Source organism: Megascapheus bottae, chromosome Y (assembly GCF_031878675.1).
Source record: "Megascapheus bottae isolate mThoBot1 chromosome Y, mThoBot2.hap1, whole genome shotgun sequence".
NCBI lineage: Eukaryota > Metazoa > Chordata > Mammalia > Rodentia > Geomyidae > Megascapheus > Megascapheus bottae.
This window is the reverse complement of record NC_143548.1, coordinates 8,883,973-8,904,760: the sequence shown is the minus strand read 5'-3', so window position 1 is coordinate 8,904,760 and position 20,788 is coordinate 8,883,973. Positions and strand designations below refer to the sequence as shown.

At 42.8% G+C, this 20,788-nt stretch overlaps 1 pseudogene; it reads right to left on the bottom strand.

Moving 5' to 3' along the window:
* The window catches only part of LOC150040292 (hormonally up-regulated neu tumor-associated kinase-like), a 31,467-nt pseudogene extending 12,586 nt beyond the window's left edge, over nt 1-18,881 (bottom strand).
* Nucleotides 18,882-20,788: the final 1,907 nt, after the last annotated feature.

Here is a 20,788-nt window from a genome sequence, read left to right as displayed (position 1 = left end):
TTCTTTTTTTTAAAATATATTTTTATTGTAATTAATAGAAGGGTTACATGGTATTTGCCAGATAAATGGTGCCTTAATTCCCACACACTGATATCCTTTCACATGTCGTGGTCCCCATTTCCCTTCCCCCCTCCTCCACCTCATCTTGTCTTCCCCTCTTTGACACAGCCGTGTCAAAGGAAAGGCTGCTGGGTCCGGTGGGTTGCAGCAGGGGCATGCTGGGCTCCAGGGACCCCTCCGCAGAGGCCTTCAGGCTCTGGTGTCGCTTGCTCACATATAGCCAGTGCCCATCATGGAGAACCTGCCTCGGCTCTTCACACAGATGGGGCACCTCAGGGGCTGCACGGGGCCACTTCGGGGAACAGCAGGTGGGGAACACACCCATTCCTCTTTTGGGAGGCTGCTCTTATCTTCATGAGACCAGGGTGGGATGCTACGGGGTCTGGAGAGGTGACCTACTTCCCGACAAGAGCCCTGGAGTGTCCTGTCGCTGGGATTCCTCACAGGTGTGTTCAGGATCCTGTAGTGTTGGGGAGACAACAGTTCTATGTGGTCGTCGCGATTGACAGACTCAAAGGAGCGAACCCTGTGGAGTGGGGGTCTACCTCGGGAAGGATGCCAGCCCTGCCGGGCCCTAGCTGCTGGGGCTGTGCTTTCTTCATCTCCTGGGAGGTGAGACGGGGATGAACTCCACGGAAGATGGTGCCACCCAACTAGAATCAGAGGTTTTGTGGAAAACATTGTGGCAGCGACAGGAATCGTTGTCAGGGATGGCAGACCTCGAGGCCTTCAGGTCCTTCAGCAGGGCTTTGATGTTCTGAATCTGCGAGAGGAGGGACAGCGAGGGTGCTTTGTGTGAGGGCAGGTTCCTGTCCAACTTACTGGAAAATCTGATGAAGAAAATGCCCTCTTTTCTTGTTCTTTGGGCTTCTTATCCTGCACAGCAGCATGGCTTTCCAAGTCTTTTCCGGGTGTCCACTGCCTCTTGGTAGGGCTCCTGTGTCTGGTAGAGCTGGTCTTGTAAATGGAGCACATGGTGTCCTGGATTTCAGAGTTTCCTGACAAGTAGAGATCGCGTTTCTTGTTTAGGAGGGAGTCGATGGCAAGGACGTGGCAGGCATGGTTGGACAGCATTGTGTTCATGACATCGCTGTTTTTGCAGCCCGGCTTCTCAGACATGTGCAGCACCATGCTGGGGACTCAGGCCTTCCAGAGAAATCCTGCAGAGATAAGGTGACATTATAGGGCACTTTCCCGGTGTAATTCTCATTGAGCTGCAAGTTGCCAGTGCCTGGTGGATATTGGTCCTCTTCACGGGGTCAGAAGAGAGGGAAGGAAATTGATGGCCCCTGTGAAGAGCTCGATGGGGAGGGGCTTCAATTCTTTGCCCACCATCTTCTGGTATAAAGCCTTCGGGCTGAAAGGCTCCACAGTGAAAGGGAGGATCCTAGCCAACATGAAGTCCACGTTCACGCCAATGGAGTAGACATCGAATTGGGGGTCATATTTCTTCCTGGCCAGCAGTTCGGGCGCAGCACAGGCAGGACCCCCACACTGGGTGCTGAAGGGGTCCAAATAATGCAGAATCGCTGCACCGTTGGTCAATCCGACGTCAATGAGCTTGATATTGTCTTCATCCAATACCAAATTCTGTATTTTCAGGTCTCCGTGCACCACCCCAGCCCCGCGCAGACATTCCGCTACGGAGACGAGCTGCCAGATGCATCTTGGGGCTTGCGACTCCTCCAGCCTCTTGTCACAAGTCACTTGTTTGGTGTTAAGTTGCCACCGGACACAGCTCCAACACGAGATAATACCCAGCAGCTGTGTGATGTTGGCGTGGCGGATCATCTGTTAGATCTGCTCCTCTCCCCTCAGATTTTGGATGACATAAGTGTCCTTCTTGGCTCCCTTCTTATTCATGATTTTATTGTTACCATCTCTTCGGTCAGTCCATGCAGCCCCTTGCTCTCGCCCAGCTTTCTGCTGCCATGAGATAGTTACCCACTTGCTTGTGGTGCTGGAAGCTGCAGAGCAGCTCACAGAGCACACCACTACCCAGACTGGCAAGAAACTTCCCTTGCAAGCCCTTGGAAGGCCACTTCCTGCCGGGCCCGCGTCCTCCGAGCTCAGGCCGCCCCGGGCGCTGCCGACTCGCCCAGGAGCCGGTCCCCAACTTCGCTGTCATGGCACTCGCAGCTCTTAAGCTCCTCGGGGTCCAGTGCCCCAACTGCGGATATTGCTTTTGTGGGTTGATTTTATGACCTGCTACTTTGCCAAACTTCCAAACCAACTCATGTAGCTAGGATGAGGAAATCTATAGGGTTCTTTAAATACAGGATCATGTTGTCTACAAAAAGGAATAGACTTTCTTCTCTTCCTATTTGGATACCCTTTATATGTTTCTCTTGTCTTACTGCTCTCGCTAGGAATTCCAGCACTGTGGTTGAAGATGAGTGGGGAGCTAGTAGAAACCTCGGAAAGCAATAAGAGTTCCTTCCTTAAAAGTAAACGGTCCTGAGTTCAACCCCAGTACCACCATTGGGGCAGGAGGGTTGGGGTAATACAAACAGTTTTTGTTGTTGTTGGTTTTGTTTGTTTGTTTGTTTTTTGCCAGTTGTGGGCCTTGCTCAGGGCCTGAGCACTGTCCTTGGACTTTCTCAAAGCTAGAGCTCTACCACTTGAGCCACAGCAGCCCTTCCACTTTTTCTGTGTATGTCGTACTGGAGAAATGGACCCCGGTCTTTGTGAATCCTAGGCAAGCCCTCTACCACTAAGCCAAACTGCAGGCCCTGTAAGCTTGTTTTTAAGGACATTTTTTGCCTCTGTGTTCATGGAAGAAATTAATGTATAAAAATTCTGTTTTTCATTGTGCCCTGGACTGCTTTTGGAATTGGGATAACACAGGATTCAGCAGTTATGGTTTGGTTTCTAGTGTTCCTTCCTTTTCTCAGTTTTGCAAGAAATCATGAAGTGCCAACAAAAAACTCAAAGCAAATTAGATTACATTACTGGTCAAATTCTTTATTTTTAGTTTTTCAGTTGTTGGATGGGCAAGTAATTAAAGTAGAGCCATGTTATGGCAAACCATCTTATGCCAGTCATGGTAGAGACAGAGGACTACCTGTTTCAAGAACTAGAGTGACTCAAAGAAGTCTGATCTATGGAAGAGGAGGAAACTATGGCCATTCTTCGTCTGAAGGGAACTTTGGTAATGTTTTAAAAGAGAAACATACACACATAGGATTGAAAGCCAGGAAGTTTGTAGAGACAGAATTAATTCTCACTCACTTCCTCATGAGCAGAACTTAAATTTACTGCTAAAAGAAAGCTAGTTTTTGGTGTTTAATTGGAGGTAAGAGTTTCACTGACTTTCCTCTCTGAGCTCTCTTTGATCAATGATTTTCAGATCATAGCCTTCTGAGTAGCTAGGATTACAGGTCTGAGCCATCAGTGCTTGGCTTGCCTGCCTCCCTTGCTTGCCTGACTGCCTCCCACCTTTCCCTTCCTCCTTCTTTACCTCTTTCCTTTTCTTTCTCCTTCCTTCCTTCCTTCCTTCCTTCCTTCCTTCCTTCCTTCCTTCCTTCCTTCCATCTTTCCTTTTCTTTTTTCTTCTTTTCCCTAATCCTATAGCTTCAACTCAGGGCCTGGGCACAGTCCTTGAGCTTCTTTTGCTCAAGGCTACCACTCTACCACTTGAGCTGCAGTGCCACTTCTGGCTTTTTTGTTTTCCATAGTACTAAGGAATCGAACTCAGGATTTGATGCATGTTAGGCAAGCACTCTACCACTAAGGCACATTCCCAGCCCCATAACTGTTCCTTTTTAAAAACATATTGCCCAAGTCTTTAGTGCCGGGGCTGGCTCTCTAATTAACTACCAGAAAGCTGGAAGTCGAGCTGTAGCTCAAGGAGTAGGGCAGTAGCCTTGAGCTGAAGAGCTCAGGGACAATGCCAACGCCCAGAGTTCAAGCCCCATGACTGACAAAAATAAACAAATAACAACAACAACAACAACACAAAACTGTATTGCAGGACATGGAATACTGTCTCCTTAGGGGCTGGAGGTAGGAGGTTTGAGCATTCCAGGAAAAGTCCGTGTGAGATCCTATCTGAAAACCAGAATGAAAAGGCTAGGGGAGAGGCTCTAGTATCTACACAGCAAGTCCAAACCCCAGTACTACACAAAGACTAAAGTGCCTGCCTTGTTACTTGTGTTATGATATGCAAACTTAAATTAATGTTCTTTATAAAACTTACCAAAAAATTGTTATACCTTTAAAATGTACTGAATATTTATGAAAGCACCAAAATCTAAATTATAGAAAATAAGATCTTTATTTTGTAATAAAACAAAAAAAACCAGAAAATTAAAAAGAAAAAGAAAACTACTTCTAAGCATTTTAATAAGTAAGATTGACTTCATAAAATACTTTTAAATTCACTGTGGTGTTGCCAGACCATTATAGAAATACCACAAAAAGTAAAATTTTGTCTTTACTCATTCAACAAGTTTTCTCTCTTAAAAGTCATCAGGTGCTGGGAGCAGCCTAGTGGTAGAAGTGCTTGCTTAGCATGCACAAAGGCCCTGCTTCCATTCCTGGGTACCACATACATAGAAAAAAGCTGGAAGTGGAGCTGTGGCTCACGTGGTAGAGCTCTAGCCTTGAGAAAAGTTCAGGGTCATTGATCAGGCTCTGAGATCAAGTCCCAGGACTGGCAAAAGAAAAAATCATTTATAATGCCCCCACACTGAAGCAGTGTTGTAGCTTAAGTTATAGAGCAATAGCCTTGAGCTGTAGAGGTCTGGAGCAGCAACTAGGCATAGAGCTCAAGTCCCACAATCCACCCCTCCCCTGACCCTGGAATGAAGGCATTGGTGGGGAGAGAGAGAGAGAGAGAGAGAGAGAGAGAGAGAGAGAGAGAGAGAGAGAGAGAGAGAGAGAGAGAGGGAGGGAGGGAGGGAGGGAGGGAGGGAGGGAGGGAGGGAGGGAGGGAGAGAGAGAGAGAGAGAGAGAGGGGAGGGAGAGGGAGAGGGAGTGGAGGGGGAGCGAGGGAGAGAAAGACAGAGAAGGGTGGGGAGGATCACTATTCTCTGATGAATATATAAAGTTGAAGGGTTAGTCATACAATTGGTTTGTTTTTGTTAAAAGTCATATAAATGTGCTCTTTTGTGATTCTGTTCACAGCTTGAGCAACAGCCTGAAATTTCAATTTACTTTGTGACCTAACTAGAGCCTTCCATTCTCAAATGTGCCTTTGGTTTGTGAAAGACATAGAAAACTCATGTTGTATGTCTTTGTTGTGTTGTATGACCAGAAGAGAATGAGCCATAAAAAAGTTGTTCCATAAGATTTCCAGGTATTTCTTTTTCTTGTGTTTGGAAAAGTGTGTCCTTACTATTTCACTTTTTCCAGTCCTGGCTTTGATCTCAGGGCCTGAGCCCTGTCCTTGGACTTTCTCAAGGATAAGTTTACCATTTGAGCCTCTGCAAAAATTTCAACTTTTTCTCCATGTATGTGATACGAAGGAACGGAACCCAGACCTTCATGCAGTGTAGACAAGCACAACACCACTAGGTCAAATTCCCAGCCCCACTATTTCACTTTAAAAGAACAGTTTGGCCTTAAAAAGGAAATTATGAAGTATGTACTGAACATTTCATTTATTTATTTCATGAAGGTACCAAGAATATAGCTGTTAGTTCTAGTTATTAATTGCAGACACCTCTGTAAAGTATTACAGCGTTTGTTGTGAGCTAAGATACATAGATTTAGATTTTTCTTCTCTATTAAATTAATCTTGAGAAGCAAATTTAATTTGAGGATCAGTGTGTATACATTTGGTTTTTCTCAAAGAATTTTCCCCAGTCTTATGTATGGACACATAATGTCCAGTTACACAGACAATAGAAGTGATAGAATTATTGTTATACTGTGTAGGATGTTCATTGTATACACATTTATAATTGCATACTTTATTTTAAAACCTTGCACTTTTGCTTTCTGTGTGTTCACACGTCTTCATTAAATGGTTTTTGTGTGTGATGACAAGAACCCAGGGTCTTCTCTTATTCAACAAGTCAACCTTGAAACCACTGATCCTGAGCACCAGGGGCTTCCTAGACAGGTCATCTGTGAATGGAAACATTTTCATAGGCAGACAAGAGATTCCTGACATTCTTTATGAACTACCTAGACAGTTGTAGTCTGATGCCCATTCGGTGTTCTGGTCCTTCTGAATGGGTCCAGGACATCAAGACTTGAGGGCCAAATGCCTTCCACTGCCAGGCACAACCATCAGAGCTCCTACTCTGTGGTAGGAATAGAGGAGGCAGCAGCTTGGTGTCTCACACAGGGTCCCAATAGCACAGCAATAATATAGAGAGGCCATAGGTAAGTCATGGGTCTGAAGAGTGTTGAGCAGAGACAAATGGTTCTAGAAAATCTTACCAGATGAGGCCCAGGAGACTTTCATCCCAACATTGACAGATAGCAATAGAAACTTGGCCACTCATGGACTGGGACAACTCTCCTTCTAAGCCTGGAAAAGGTTTTGGATAGGGAGAGTCCAAACTCCTGAGCAAAATGAGGAAAGGGATTCCATTAGCAAGAACAGGTTCTCCTGAAGAATAAACATAGGCAACCCTGTGTTAGCTGGACGTTGTGGTTTGCAAATCATCTGTGCAACCACCCTGGTTGGCTATGAGAGTGAACAGGATGACATAGCACAGATAGCTTCTGCCCCTTTTTTTTTGGAGCAGTGGCAACGTATGTGCTCATGGACCTTTGTGGGCAAAATTATTTATTTAATAACCACTCTTATAGGTAATTTTTAGTTTTCTGAGAATTATTAGAAATAGTGTGAACTACAGGAATCTGTTTTATTTGAGCATGAGTTCAAGCAAGGGTGGATTCACAGACCAAGATATCCTAGCATATGTTTCAGACCAGGCTATCATGTGATTTTCCTGCTGGGATACAGAGGATCCCATGTAAGGCCGTCTCTAGGACTCTGGGAGCTGAGTCCAGACAGAAGCCTATGAAACCAGAATGCTGTGCTTGAGAGATCCACAACTCCCTATCTTGGACTCAAGTACCCAATAATGCAGGCCGTGCAGGAGAGAACCAGCCCTCAGGTGTGAGGGCTTTCTCTCTCAGTAGAGAAGACCAGTGCTCTTCACTCTGATACTCTTCGTATCTTCCCCTGGCCAAGTGACACTTGGCTCCAGAAGGCTTCTTTGACTGTCCACTTCAATTTCCCTTCACTGAACTTTCAGAAATTCTTGGAATGCAGAACAGTATAGACCCTTGGGTCAGAAGCTCAGACCTGGAGCATTCTGGCTCCTAGACATTGGAACAACCATTTCTGGTATCACGTGGTGACTAACCTGGTGACCAAAGCTGTGGTGAACATGAGCTAGGGGTCAACCAGAAGCTTCCAGGCTCTCAGGCTTTGTGGGTTTATGTGTCTTTTGTTGTAGCTGCTTTTTGCTGAACGGAATGTGAGATGCCTGTTATTGTCCATGGCTCTACTTCATTCATGAGCAGTACTATCACTTGGTCTGAAAACTTACACAATCCCCTACAGTCCTTCCTCCAATGTCTGCTAGCTCCTGAAGACCCCAACCCACTCCAGGTGAATATTTGAGAAAAGTGCAATGTTTTTTAGGCTTCTGGAAAGGGCAGGTGATCACTGTTTAATGGCATATTGAAAGCAAGGCCGAGCCTTCTCCTCTGTCTGCCAAGAGAACAGGGACAAGTTATCAGCAATTTACCACTTTCCTAATTAAGGAAAACAGAAGTCTCTGCTTTCTGTGGAAAAAAAGGAAAAAGGTGTAAAAAAAGAAACAAGAGTTATGCTGCCTCAGGGTTCCCACTATTTGGCGTTTTTGTTCTCAGCATACTCTGCTATTTGTAACATTCCAGAAATCTTTGAGCACATCCACCTGTGGTGCTAATGATTTTCTCCAGGAACATTAGATGGGAAACTTGAGGTTTCAAATGGAATCAAACCTTCTTGGGCTATCCATCCCTAAAGTAAAAGCTGTCAAAGGCTTCATGTTTTCTGATTTTACACACAACCTTCATAAGGATACGGAGGGCAGATAACTGAGATTCAAAGTGGTTTGCACTTGTTTAAGGTCTCTTAAATAGTAATTGTGCCTGCATATCCTGAGCAGGAGACGAAGATTATAATCCTATCTATGCCATTTGCTTTTAAGTACTTTGAAGAACTTATCCAATCCAAGAGCCTCCTGTCCACCTGTGCAGTTGGGATCTCTTTGTAGGCTGTTATGACAGTCCCAAGGATAATGTTGGTGGAGAATCTGATGCAGCATAAAGGGGCACGTGTTCAAAGCGTGTGTGTTATTATTGGTGAGGGTGTTCTTTCATAGGAAACCTGGTCTCTCCAGCTGCAAAGCTATAACTTCTCCTTCTCAGTCCTTTGGAGCCTAGACATAAAGCTTCCACACCTGACTGCCCTGCAGGAGTGTTCCCTTACCTGACTGACTTGATGCCTCCATTGGTGGGGACCCGATCCTTCTTTAATTTCAGCTGGGCTGTGCATAGACGGACTATGTCTGATGAACAGATCTTCTGCGGTACCTTCCCTGGTGGCTCATATTAAGCATTTACTCCTTTCTGAATTTGTCCCAATAACTTCAAAACATAAGGAATATCTATGTCTGTGCTCATGTGTCAGGCTGTCACAAAGTGAGTGAGGGGAAACTGAGAGTGACAGGACACTACGTTTCTCACTGCCACGTAGAGGGTATGCTGTGAAATCGTACTTCAGTTCTCTGGACCCAATTCAAGAAGAATCCAGAGCATACACAGGATGCAACTCCATCTGGCAGGGAAGATCCCCAAATCTTTGATCCTCAGAGACATCTGTGTGTGGAGAGGGGACTTGAGGAAGGGCTGATGTGCTGCTGTGAAAAAGGGAAACGAGTGGATTCATGATGACACACAAAGCAAATGGGCAGTGTATATCAGTACTGACAATAGAAGACTGAACGTATATATCCTGTGCAGCTTCTGTGGGCACACCTGGGACTGAGGTAAATTCAGAAGGAAGAAAAACTCACTTACTAACAAAGAACTCTTTGGCAAACAGCAGCTGACACTGGTATGGTGAATCCTTGCACTTTCTTTTTGCCTACTTCTTCTGGACTTTTCTTTTCTTTTTGTCCTTTAGAACCAGCACCATATGGTGGTTTGGGGTAAGTAGGAAGAAGAAACAGTAACACAAGAGACCCAGACACTGTGACCAGGCAAGATGGAGGCCTGCTATTCTCAGGTGCTTCAGTAAGTAGGATTATGTGTGAGCCACACTTCCTGGCTAAGGCTACTTCTTGGTGTGGAGGCTCACATAGTCAGAGAGGATTCCAAAGAAACATCCCCAACCCTAGAGATTAGTCTAAGACCTCACATGTGACTACTGGTGTACTTTCATGCACACATATCCCCTCTGATCACCATCTCAGCTCTGTGGACACTACAGAAAGAAGCACTCCTGAAAGGTTAGGCAGAGCACCATAGAGTCAGACAGACTGTTTTCAGGAACACATGTGCTCTTTATTTAGGCCATATGGTTGTGAAAGAAAAGTGCTTAACAGATGGTTCTTAGGATGAGAAGTTTCTTGGAAATGCCTTCCTAGTTTTTAGAGATTTCCCCACTTACTTTTTTTTATATGATCAACAAATGCAGTCCATAAAGATGCCTGTCTGAGGGCTTTAGCCTGTGTGTGGGTTGCCAAATATGAGTTGGGGTAGCAAGCAATGAGACATGGATTTCTTGTCCACTTTCCAAGAGACTGAAGGAGCTAGACATGTTAGAGAGTGTTGACATGGGCCTATCTAGGGCTGAGTTTATATTCCTCAATTGCAAGAAGTCGAGACGCTCAAAGAATGCCCTGATAATGGCTTCCTACTTTTGTTTCAGCTAGTTCTCCAGGAAGCTGTTAGAGTGGTCATATGTTCAATGAAAACATTTTGGCCAATGTTGTTATCTATTTTAGCTTAAATAATACTTTGCAGGAATGTGCAATCAAAACAGGAGTCAGGTAGCTTGTGCTTGAGTTTAGAAGTATCATTTCTATTAAAGAAGGGAAGATGAGCTTCTTCCAAGAGATGGGGTCTGTTAAAAAATGGCAATGGGCACTGGGGACTCATACTTTTTTTTTGAAGTTAAAATATCTTTATTTTGTTTTTGCTTTATTTTTTTATTGTGATTAGTAAAAGGGTTACATCATATTTGCCAGATAGAAGGTGCATTAATTCACATACATTGATACCCTTTCACATGTCTTGGTACCCGTTTCCATCCCCCCCCACACCCCCCATCCATCTTGGTTATCCCCCCTTCCCTATCAAATTTCAAATATCCAAATACAAATAAATTCAATATATCAGATAACAAAGTGAGATACTATACCAATATGAGATAACCAAGGGACAGCAAAGGAGATGAGAGACAACATTGTACATTAAGGACAACAATCTTTCATTATATGGCTTTTGTTTCACTATCCTGGAGGTCCTTTCAATTAGCTTCACATTATATGTCCTTATGTATCAAGGTTTTGCTCTATTGCAGATCTCTGATAGTAGAGCCCAAGGTTTCTACTGATTATGACGAATGAGGGAAAACATTGAGCCTAAGTTCCTTTGAGTCTGGCTTACTTCACTTAATATGATTTTTTCTAACTCTTTCCATTTCCTAACAAATGGGGCGATGTCATTCTTTCTGACAGCAGCATAGAATTCCATTGTGTACAAATACCACAACTTGTTGATCCACTCATCAACTGAGGGACATTTAGGTTGATTCCATATCTTTGCTATGGTGAATAGTGCTGCAATGAACATTGTTGTGCTAGTGGGTTTAGTATGTCCTTGTTTCTGGGTGGTTGGGTAAATGCCAAGTAGTGGAATTGCTGGGTCATAGGGGAGTTCTATGTTTAGCCTTTTGAGGCACTGCCACACTGCTTTCCATAGTGGTTGAACGAGTTTGCACTCCTACCAACAGTGTAGTAGTGATCCCTCATGGCCACATCCCCTCCGGCATCTGTTGTCATTTGTTTTCCTGATCCTGGCCATTCTAGCTGGAATGAGGTGGAATCTTAGAGTTGTTTTGATTTGCATTTCTTTTATGACCAGAGATGTTGAGCATTTCTTCATGTGTCTACAGGCCATTTTTGTTTCTTCTTCAGAGAAGACTCTCTTTAAGTCTTTGGCCCATTTTTTAATGGGATGGTTGTTACTTTGGAGGTTAGTTTTGGAGTGATTCAATTTTTTGAGTTGTTGATATATTTTGGATATGAGGCCTTTGTCTGTTGTTTGGTTGGTGAAGATCTTCTCCCATTCTATAGGCTTCCTGATTAGTTTAGTAGCTATGTCCTTTGCCATACAAAAGCTCTGCAGTTTAATGCAGTCCCACTTATCCAGCCTTTCTCTGATTTGTTGTGATTCTTGGTCCTTATTAAGAAAGTTTCGACCTGTGCCAAAGAGGCCTAGTGTATCTCTTATTCCTTCCTGTAGAGTTTTCAGTGTGTCAGCTTTTACCTCCAGGTCTTTGATCCATTTGGAGTTAATTCTAGTGCAAGGTGACAAAGCAGGATCCAGCTTTAGTTTTCTGCGGGTGTTCACCAGTTCTGCCAACACAACTTGTTGAAGAGGCTGTCTTTCTTCCATTCTATTTTTTTGGCTCCCTTGTCAAAGATTAGGTGGCCATAGGTCTGTGGTTTAATATCTGGGTCCTCAGTTCTATTCCATTGATCTTCAGGCCTGTTCCTGTGCCAGTACCAAGCTGTTTTGAGAATTATAGCTCTGTAATGGAGTCTAAAGGTTGGAATTGAAATTCTTCCAGCGTTGTTCTTTCTGCTAAGAAGTGTTTTTGCTATACGGGGTCTTTTATTATTCCATAGGAAATTTTGGATTGCCTCTTCTATTTCTTTAAAGAATGACATTGGGATGTTGATGGGTATTGCATTGAATTTGTAGATAGCTCTTGGCAAGATTGTCATTTTCACAATGTTGATTCTTCCAATCCAGGAGCATGGGAGGTTTTTTCCATTTCCTTAGTTCTGCTTTAATTTCCTTTTTTAGGGTTTTAAAGTTTTCATCAAAAAGGTCCTTTACATTCTTAATTAAGCTAATTCCTAGGTACTTTATTTTCTTTGAGGCTATTGTGAAAGGAGTTTCTTTCCTGATTATTGCCTCGTTCCTCTCACTGTTGGCATAAAGGAAGGCAGTTGATTTTTGAGGGTTGATTTTATAGCCTGCTACTCTTCCAAAGCTTCGAATCAGCTCAAGGAGCTTGGGAGTAGAGTCTATAGGATTGTTTAAATACAGAATCATGTCATCTGCAAAGAGGGATAGTTTTATTTCCTCTTTCCCTACTTGGATCCCCTTTATGCTTGCTTCTTGCCTTATTGCACTGGCTAGGAATTCTAGTACTATGTTAAAGAGTAGTGGAGAGAGTGGGCATCCTTGTCTCGTTCCTGATTTTAGAGGGAATGGCTTTAGATTTTCACCATTAAGTGTAATACTAGCAGTAGGTTTCTCATACTCAGCCTTTATTACATTGAGGAATGTTCCATGGATTCCTAGTTTCTCTAGAGCTTTTAATATAAAGGGGTGTTGGATCTTGTCAAATGCCTTTTCCGCGTCTATTGAGACAATCATGTGGTTTTTGTTCTTGCTCCTGTTGATGTGTTGAATTATTTTAATTGATTTGCATATGTTGAACCAGCTTTGCCTCCCTGTGATGAATCCAGTTTGATCATAGTGTATAATTTTTTTGATGAGTTGTTGTAGATGGTTGGCCAGTATTTTCTTGAGAAGTTTTGCATCGATGTTCATCAAAGATATAGGTCTATAGTTCTCTTTCTTTGATGAATCTCTGTCTGGTTTGGGGATGAGGGTAATACTGGCTTCATAGAATGAGTTTGGTAAGGAACCTTCATTTTCAATTTCGTTGAAGAGCTTGAGGAGTATTGGTGTGAGCTCTGCTTTGAAGACCTTATAGAATTCAGCTGTGAATCCATGTGGCCCTGGGCTTTTCTTAGGTGGAAGTTCTCTAATTGTCATTTCTATTTCAGAGCTTGAAATAGGCCTGTTGAGTTGGCTTAGTTCTTCTTGGTTCAGTGTGGGTATGTTAATGTTGGCTAGGAATTCATCCATTTCATCTAGATTCTCAAATTTGTTGGCATAAAGATTTGAGAAGTATTGCCTCATGATATTCTGGATCTTGGTAATTTCTGTCGTGATATTACCATTTTTATCTGCGATTTTGTTTATTTTGATATGCTCTCTTCTTCCCTAGATTTCAAGTCCCACGGCCAAGAACACCACCACCAGAAAAATGGAGTACACTGGATGAATTTCATGTAGGAGTCCTCTAAAGAATGGATCCTTGGGGGCTAACTTGGTGAGACCACTGCTCTAGGGAAGCTGAAGCAGGAAAGCCTGCTTTCTTCTGCTAAGTAGGGCCACAGAGTTGACCTTGAGGGCTGGTGTGAACTGCCGGGGGAGGGATGGAGTTGTACAGTTTGTAAGGGAAGGTTGGTTTCAGGAGTATGTAGGCATTTCAGTAATTAGGTCATACAGTTTTGAAGACAGTGACAAAGGGTCTTAAAATGAGAAGTCAAAGGTTCTAGAAAGCAAGTTTTCCAAGCAAACTGAAACTGCAATTTATGAATGCAATTTTCTTTGAATCCTGGTCTGTTTCAATAGCTCATTTATATTACTTTATATGAGTCTAAGGAAATCAGTTGTAAGTGATAGATTAGTAAAACCAGAAGCTTAATTTTGGCCTTGTATGCATGCGTCCATGTGCAGGAGAGACCAAGAGCTCCCCTGTTGCAGGAGGAACTCTTGCTAGGAGTCTGAATGCAACCTCCTAGTTTCCTCACTATTTCTTAACATTTGTAACTTCATATATTTAGTAGTCAACAAAGCCTGCTCAATATCAACAACAATAAGAAGTTGATAAGGATAAGAAGAGAGTCAAGCTGCAGCACTGAGAAGTTCTGGTTTGTTCACGTAGACAGATCATCTTCAGGGAGAAGAGAATTGAAGTGTGACATGACAGGTATAGTAAAGCACAGGTTTCTTTCCAGTCAGTCCAGTCAGGGGTCATGAAAAGAAAAGCTGATGATGCACAAAGATCCTGTCCTTGTATTCTCCACAGGCGGGGAGGACTACAAAAATGCAAAGTAATGTGAAGCAAGAAGAGAGGAAGCATTTGTATGGGTAACAAGGTTAAGATGAAGAGATTCCTACAAGAACTTTAAGGGATGCTATGTAGTTTGAGCAATGGAATGTATGATGATGTTTTTCTTATGTCAAAAATTGTATTAGTCTTTCCCCCATTGAATATGATGGAGTGGATGGAGAAGGCAGATTAAGAAGTGAAAGCGCTGGAGGAGTGGCTCAAGGATTGGGGCACCGAGGGTACCAAGCAATCATGATTGCTAGGCATGGAACCACAAAATTGTGATTTCAGTCCTCATTAGCACAGAACAGAGATTGAAGGGAAGAGAACGGGGTGAAGGAGAAGAAGGAATCTATCTATGTATGTGAGATAGGAATCTGTTGACATGTGGGAATCTTCTGTCACTGGAGAGCTCAAAGTATGATTTTTTGTTTTATTCCATTTGAAAGAAGGGTTTAGGTAGAATTCTGCTACTGTCTCTTTGTGTGTATGTCAATATTTGGGTTTGAATCCAGAGTTTCTTGATCCAAACTTTGGCTGCTAATAGGAGACAGTAGTCTCTCAAACTTATCCACTTGTGTTGATTTCAAATGGTGATCCTCAGATCTCAGTAACTAGGCTTTCACTTGTGAGCCCAAGCACCCAGTTTATTGCCTTTACCACCAAATTACCTTGGTTATGAAGTTGTACCAGAAAAGGAGGATGATATAAAATATGCTGCATACTGGGATCCCCTTAGTTTTGACATTGCTGGGGCCTGTCTAGATTTCTTGAAAAATGGATCTCTAGATATACATGGAATCTTTAAGGAGTGAATCAAAAGGTGTTTGTGACATCAACTGGGAAAGCCTTCGGCAAGAATAAAACATCAGGATTGAGGGCCAAGTTTGGGGGAACACACAGAAAGGACTGTCCATTACTGTAGGAGTCTCAGGGAATGGAGAGGCCACTTAGGTGCAAATCCAGAAATCCTTGCACACAGAGGCATTGGTAGTTTGAAGCAATGGGTATTTTATATTTCTGAAATAATGAACAAGAAGAGTTAGAACAGAAAGAGGAAAAAGAATGCTTTTAATTGCTAGTAGTACAGATAAAGCAAGGGGCATAGCGAGGTCCACACCATTCCAGCACCATGAATGATACTAGACCCAGCTGTCTCAAGGAGTTATGGCCACAGGTGTGGAGCAAACACTCTAAAGAAAAGGGAATAAGAAAGGAAGATTACTAGGTAAAGTAGGAGTAAGACTGTGACGTTTCCATGCAAAGTCAAAGACAATCCTTATTTCATTTTATTGTATTGCAAAGGTGATATACTTAGGAGGCAGGCATTGAGTCCTTTTCTTTTTGACCAGTGTCACCACTTCCTACATTTCTCCCAGCGTTTTTGTTTTTCTTTTCTTACTCTGGACCCCTGCCGTCCCAAGTTGTATTGTTCCTTTCTAACATAGACTCTAGTGAGTATCAGTATAGCTCCCCAATACTAGGGTCCATGATCAAAGGATCCGACACAAAAGCGGAGGTTAGACAGAGTTTATTCCACGCCTAGCATCTAGAATCATAGAGAGCAACCCTGTCCAATCTCACAAGCTACTTGTATAGGCTACCTGCCATGTGGTTGGGTTTGGCCATAAACAGGTGGCCAACGTACTTGAGTGACTGCTGAGGCAACACCTTTGCTGTTTGAGCCAACCTATCATCTTTAGTGGTGGGGGGCTCAGGGGTGAATTGGTCTGACAATAAAGGAAAGGGGAAGAGGATTTCCTAACCCTCACCCAAGCAAAGGTGAGGAGCTCTGGTGGCTTTCCCATGGTCAGGCTGCTGCTGTAATCTGAGCTCTGTTATCAGGGAATTTACAGCTCCCAACTTTATGACCAGCAAGTCACATACTGGTTTGTCATGAGGACTGGAAATGTCAATAGGGGTGTAAGAGAGGGAAAATCTAGAGAGGGGTCCTTTGCCACGACTTTGGGCCTTGACTTTCATGAATTATTTCTTGAGCTAACAACCGAACAACTCAACCAACAATTACTGACTATCCCTAATGTTTCCATACTCTTTGTGTCTCTCTGTGCTATGGGATATACAAGCAAAGGAAAAGCACGTTGATTTTTATTTAGAAAGTGAGGGAAAATCCTTTTTCAAAATCTATCTGTTGCAAAGGTAATAACAGAGGTCACAGATACATAATTCAGGCATTTAGTAATTTCTTTCTGAAAAGTGTTACCTCTTCCGTCTTTTTCCACTGTTTAAAAATTATTTTTCCATATATTTTTATTATAGTTAATAGAAGGTTTAAATTATATTCACCAGATAGAAGGTGCATTTCTTCACAAACATTGATACCCTTTCTCGTGTCTTGGTCCCCATTTCCCTCCATCCACCCATGCCCCACATCCTGTTTTCCCCCTTTCTGATCCATTTTCAAATAACCAATTAAGCATATATACAATATATCAGATAACAATTTGAAATACTGTAACAATATGAGATACCCAAGGGACAGCAAAAGAGATGTGAGATAACATTAAGGACAATAATCACTCTTTATATGGCTTTTGTTTCTATATCCCGAAGTCCTTTCATTTAGTGTCATTCTATATGGCCTTATGTATCTATGTTTTGTTTTATTGTCAATCTCTGCTTGGAGAGTCCAAGGTTTTCTACCGATTATGAAAAATGAGGGAAACCATTGAGCCTATGTTCCTTTGAGTCTGGCTAACCTCACTTAATATGATTTCTTTTAAGTTTTTCCATTTCCTTACAAATGGGATGATATCATTCTTTCTGACAACAGCATAGAATTTCACTGTGTATAAATACCACATCAAGATGATCCATTCATCAACTGAGGAGCATCTGTTTGGTTCCATATCTTTGCTATGGTAAATAGTGCTGCAATGAACATCGTTGTGTCAGTGGATTTAGTATGTCTTCTGGATGATTGGGTAAATGCCAAGGAGTGGAATTGCTGGATCATAGGGGAGCTCTATATTTAGTCTTTTGAGGAACCACCGTACTGCTTTCCACAGTAGTTGAACAAGTTTGCAATTCCCCCAAACAATGCAATAATGATCCCTTCTGGCCACATCCCGGCCAGCATCTGTTGTTATTAGATTTCTTGATCTTGCGTGGATTTTCACTAAAAGACTGGGTTCTACAACTTGAACCACATCTCTATTTCCAACCTTTGGCTGCTAATAGGAGACAGTAGTCTCTCAAACTTATCCACTTGTGTTGATTTCAAATGGTGATCCTCAGATCTCAGTAACTAGGCTTTCACTTGTGAGCCCAAGTACCCAGTTTATTGCCTTTACCACCAAAATACCTTGGTTATGAAGTTGTACCAGAAAAGGAGGATGATATAAAATATGCTACATACTGGGATCCCTAAGTTTTGACATTGCTGGGGCCTGTCTAGATTTCTTGAAAAATGGATCTCTAGATATACATGGAATCTTTAAGGAGTGAGTCAAAAGGTGTTTGTGACACCAACTGGGAAGGCCTTTGGCAAGAATAAGGCATCAGGATTGAGGGCCAAGTTTGGGGGAACACACAGAGAGGACTGTCCATTACTGTAGGAGTCTCAGGTAATGGAGAGGCCACTTAGGTGCAAATCCAGAAATCCTTGCATACAGAGGCATTGGTAGTTTGAAGCAATGGGTATTTTATATTTCTGAAATAATGAACAAGAAGAGTTAGAACACAAAGAGGAGAAAGAATGCTTTTAATTGCTAGTAGTAATACAGATAAAGCAAGGGGCATAGCGAGGTCCACACCAGTCCAGCACCATGAATGATACTAGACCATACTCTCTGGGTACATTCTGAACTATTAAAATCAGAATCCTCAATCATAGGAGTTTGTGAGGATTAAGTTGCACGTATTGAACATACTGCCTAACATTAAGATATTGATATATAGGTAACCACCTTGTCATTCATCTCCCCAAAAATGTGATGGATAGGACACCTGAGGCTGGGCTTGCAGGAACAAGGCACCGAAGTGCTCTCCCATTTCTATCTACACTTGATGAAAGCAATGTAACTCTCCTGTCTGAGGTTCCCTAGGTTCATGTGGCTTTCAGTAGGTGAGAAGTGGGCAGAGACTCATCCACATGCATAGGCAGATTTGCCCAGTTTTCCTTGGTTGCTTTCTCCCCAAACATCTACATCTGGACTATGTGTTGGCTACTCCAAGCCATTTTGTCTAGTCACATGAACTGACAAGGACTCTGGACTACACTGTGATGGCCAGCCTCCTATACCCTTGGCAGGTCCTCAAATTGATTCCCAAGTCTGGCATCAAGATCCATGTTTCTGATCAAGAGCTGCAGAGCACCAGTGTCCAGAAGTCACTCTTGGCTGGCAAGAGACTTCATTCATTACTGTCAACCTGTTGGCAAAGCCAGGTAGAAGCCCTTGTAATTTTATCTCTCCAGTCCCAAATATTTCTATTCTTCGTGTATTTTTATATCTCCAATCTCCAAATTATTCACTCTCCAAATTATTCACTGGTTCATTAAGCAACTATGCTATGAATGAGTACAGGCCTGAGAAATTGGTTTCTGATCTGCATGCAGACCTGCAGATTCAGTAACAGTAGTTAATAGTAAAGAAGACTGTTCAGAGAACTTTGAACTCTTTTAACTTGCAGCTGGCATAATAACCTTATAACACAAATCTTCCCTCTCAAGCAGGGAGCTACCAGAACTGGGGAAGAAAGAGAACAGAATTTAAGGATTATATCTTTTTTGACTTGTATTTGTCAAAAGATGACAAGTCCACACATGAAAGGCAATTCTACTTGCAGATACACTCAGTCTCTTGTAAGAGTTAGCCACCTGTGTGAATATGATGAAAGCTGAGCAGAGACCAATGTGTCCTGACCAAAGTGTCAGGACCAACAGTGCCAGCTTCCCAAGTACAGAATTGTTTAAATTTTGAGACAGAATCAATGAGTGAAAAGACAGAGATACTTTCTTTTCTCTTTTTTCTATTTGCTTGAATTCTTCTCTTGGTACTAAGATTTGATTCAGGGATTCCTGCTCTGGGCTTGCACTGTACAAGCTATAAAGCTGCACCTCCACTTTTTCTTTTGGAGGTGAACAGACTGCAGGATTTGTCAATCAAGGATGGCTCAAGGCCCTAATGTTCTGACCTCAGCCTTTGGATTCTTGAGAGTTATTGGACTACATCACACCTTATGCACCTGGCACTTTACTATTTGTTTTTCTGCCAGTTCTGGGCTTGAGCTCAAGGCCTGAACACTGTCCCTGGACTTTCTGAAGGCTAGAACCCTACCACTTGAGCCTCAGCACCATTTCGAGCTTTTTTCTGTATATGTGATACTGAGGAATTGAACCCAGGTCTAGGCAAGCACTCTACCACTAGGCCAAATTCCTGGCCCCCACCTTACCATTTCTTTTAAAGGTGAATTTATTGGGGAAGTAGATGATGAACTGACTGGCCAAGAAGATGGTCCAGACTTGGGAGCTGACACTGTGACCCTGAGCAGTTCTCACCCAGGGTTTTTAAGTTCAAAACCCATGGTTTGGCCACACACAGGTAACCAATGGGATTGTTACATACACAGAAGGGATGATATAGCCAGCTTCAGCCACACACAGGTAGCCAGTAGGGTTGTAGTCTAGTGTTTGAATTTACCTATCACATTATTTGGAATTGGCATGTGAATTTGGCTGATCTCCACAAAAAGAAGCCTCCCTCCCCCAAACCAAGCAGGTATCCCTTCCTCATGAGGGTCAGGGATCCCTATTTACCATTTTAACAAGTATTAAAAGTGCTGGAAGTGTCATATTGTGGGGCTAGCTCTCTGGCAGGGGGTAAGTGTGAACGATGTGCACACAGTACACACACCAGGAGAATGATTGTGAGCAGGTCTCTCGATCAGGAATTATACAGTCCAAGCACCACAACGTCCTGAGCCTCCCCTGCCAATCACCTAGCAGGGAGTTGACTAAGGCACTTGGTCGTTTGGGGGAGTGCAGGGAGCATGGACAGCTCATGGCTGGCAAGCTAGGCAGACGTGCCTGTGGGCTACATCTCTATGAGGAGGAAGTATGCTTCTGCTGTCCTCTAGCATACTCGGCCAGATCTGACCGGCTCTACCCACACCATATGCCATTTATTCTAGCTACCCAGAAGACTGAAATCTAAGGATTAGTTTTGAGCAGCTTGGGCACATAAATCAGGGTACATTTTCCCACAATTATAATTACTGTATATCTAGGATAATCCTACCAGAGATTCACAATAGTCAATAGCTGTGTACATTTGACATATAAGATTATTCTAAGTGAAATGAACTCCATGGTATGGAAACAAGAGGTTTTTCTTTGTGGTTGCTGTTTCTAAGCTACTATGTGAAGTTATTTATTTTCTCTTTCATTCTCCCCCGCTCCCAGGTGTTTTATCCCCTGTGCTTCCTGTAATTGATTTTGCTGCCCAGTGTAGTGTATATATAATTATCTGAATTAGGGAAGGGAAGGGAACAATAAAATGGTGAGACAAAGGACAAGGGGTGAACTAATGCAACACCAATACCCAC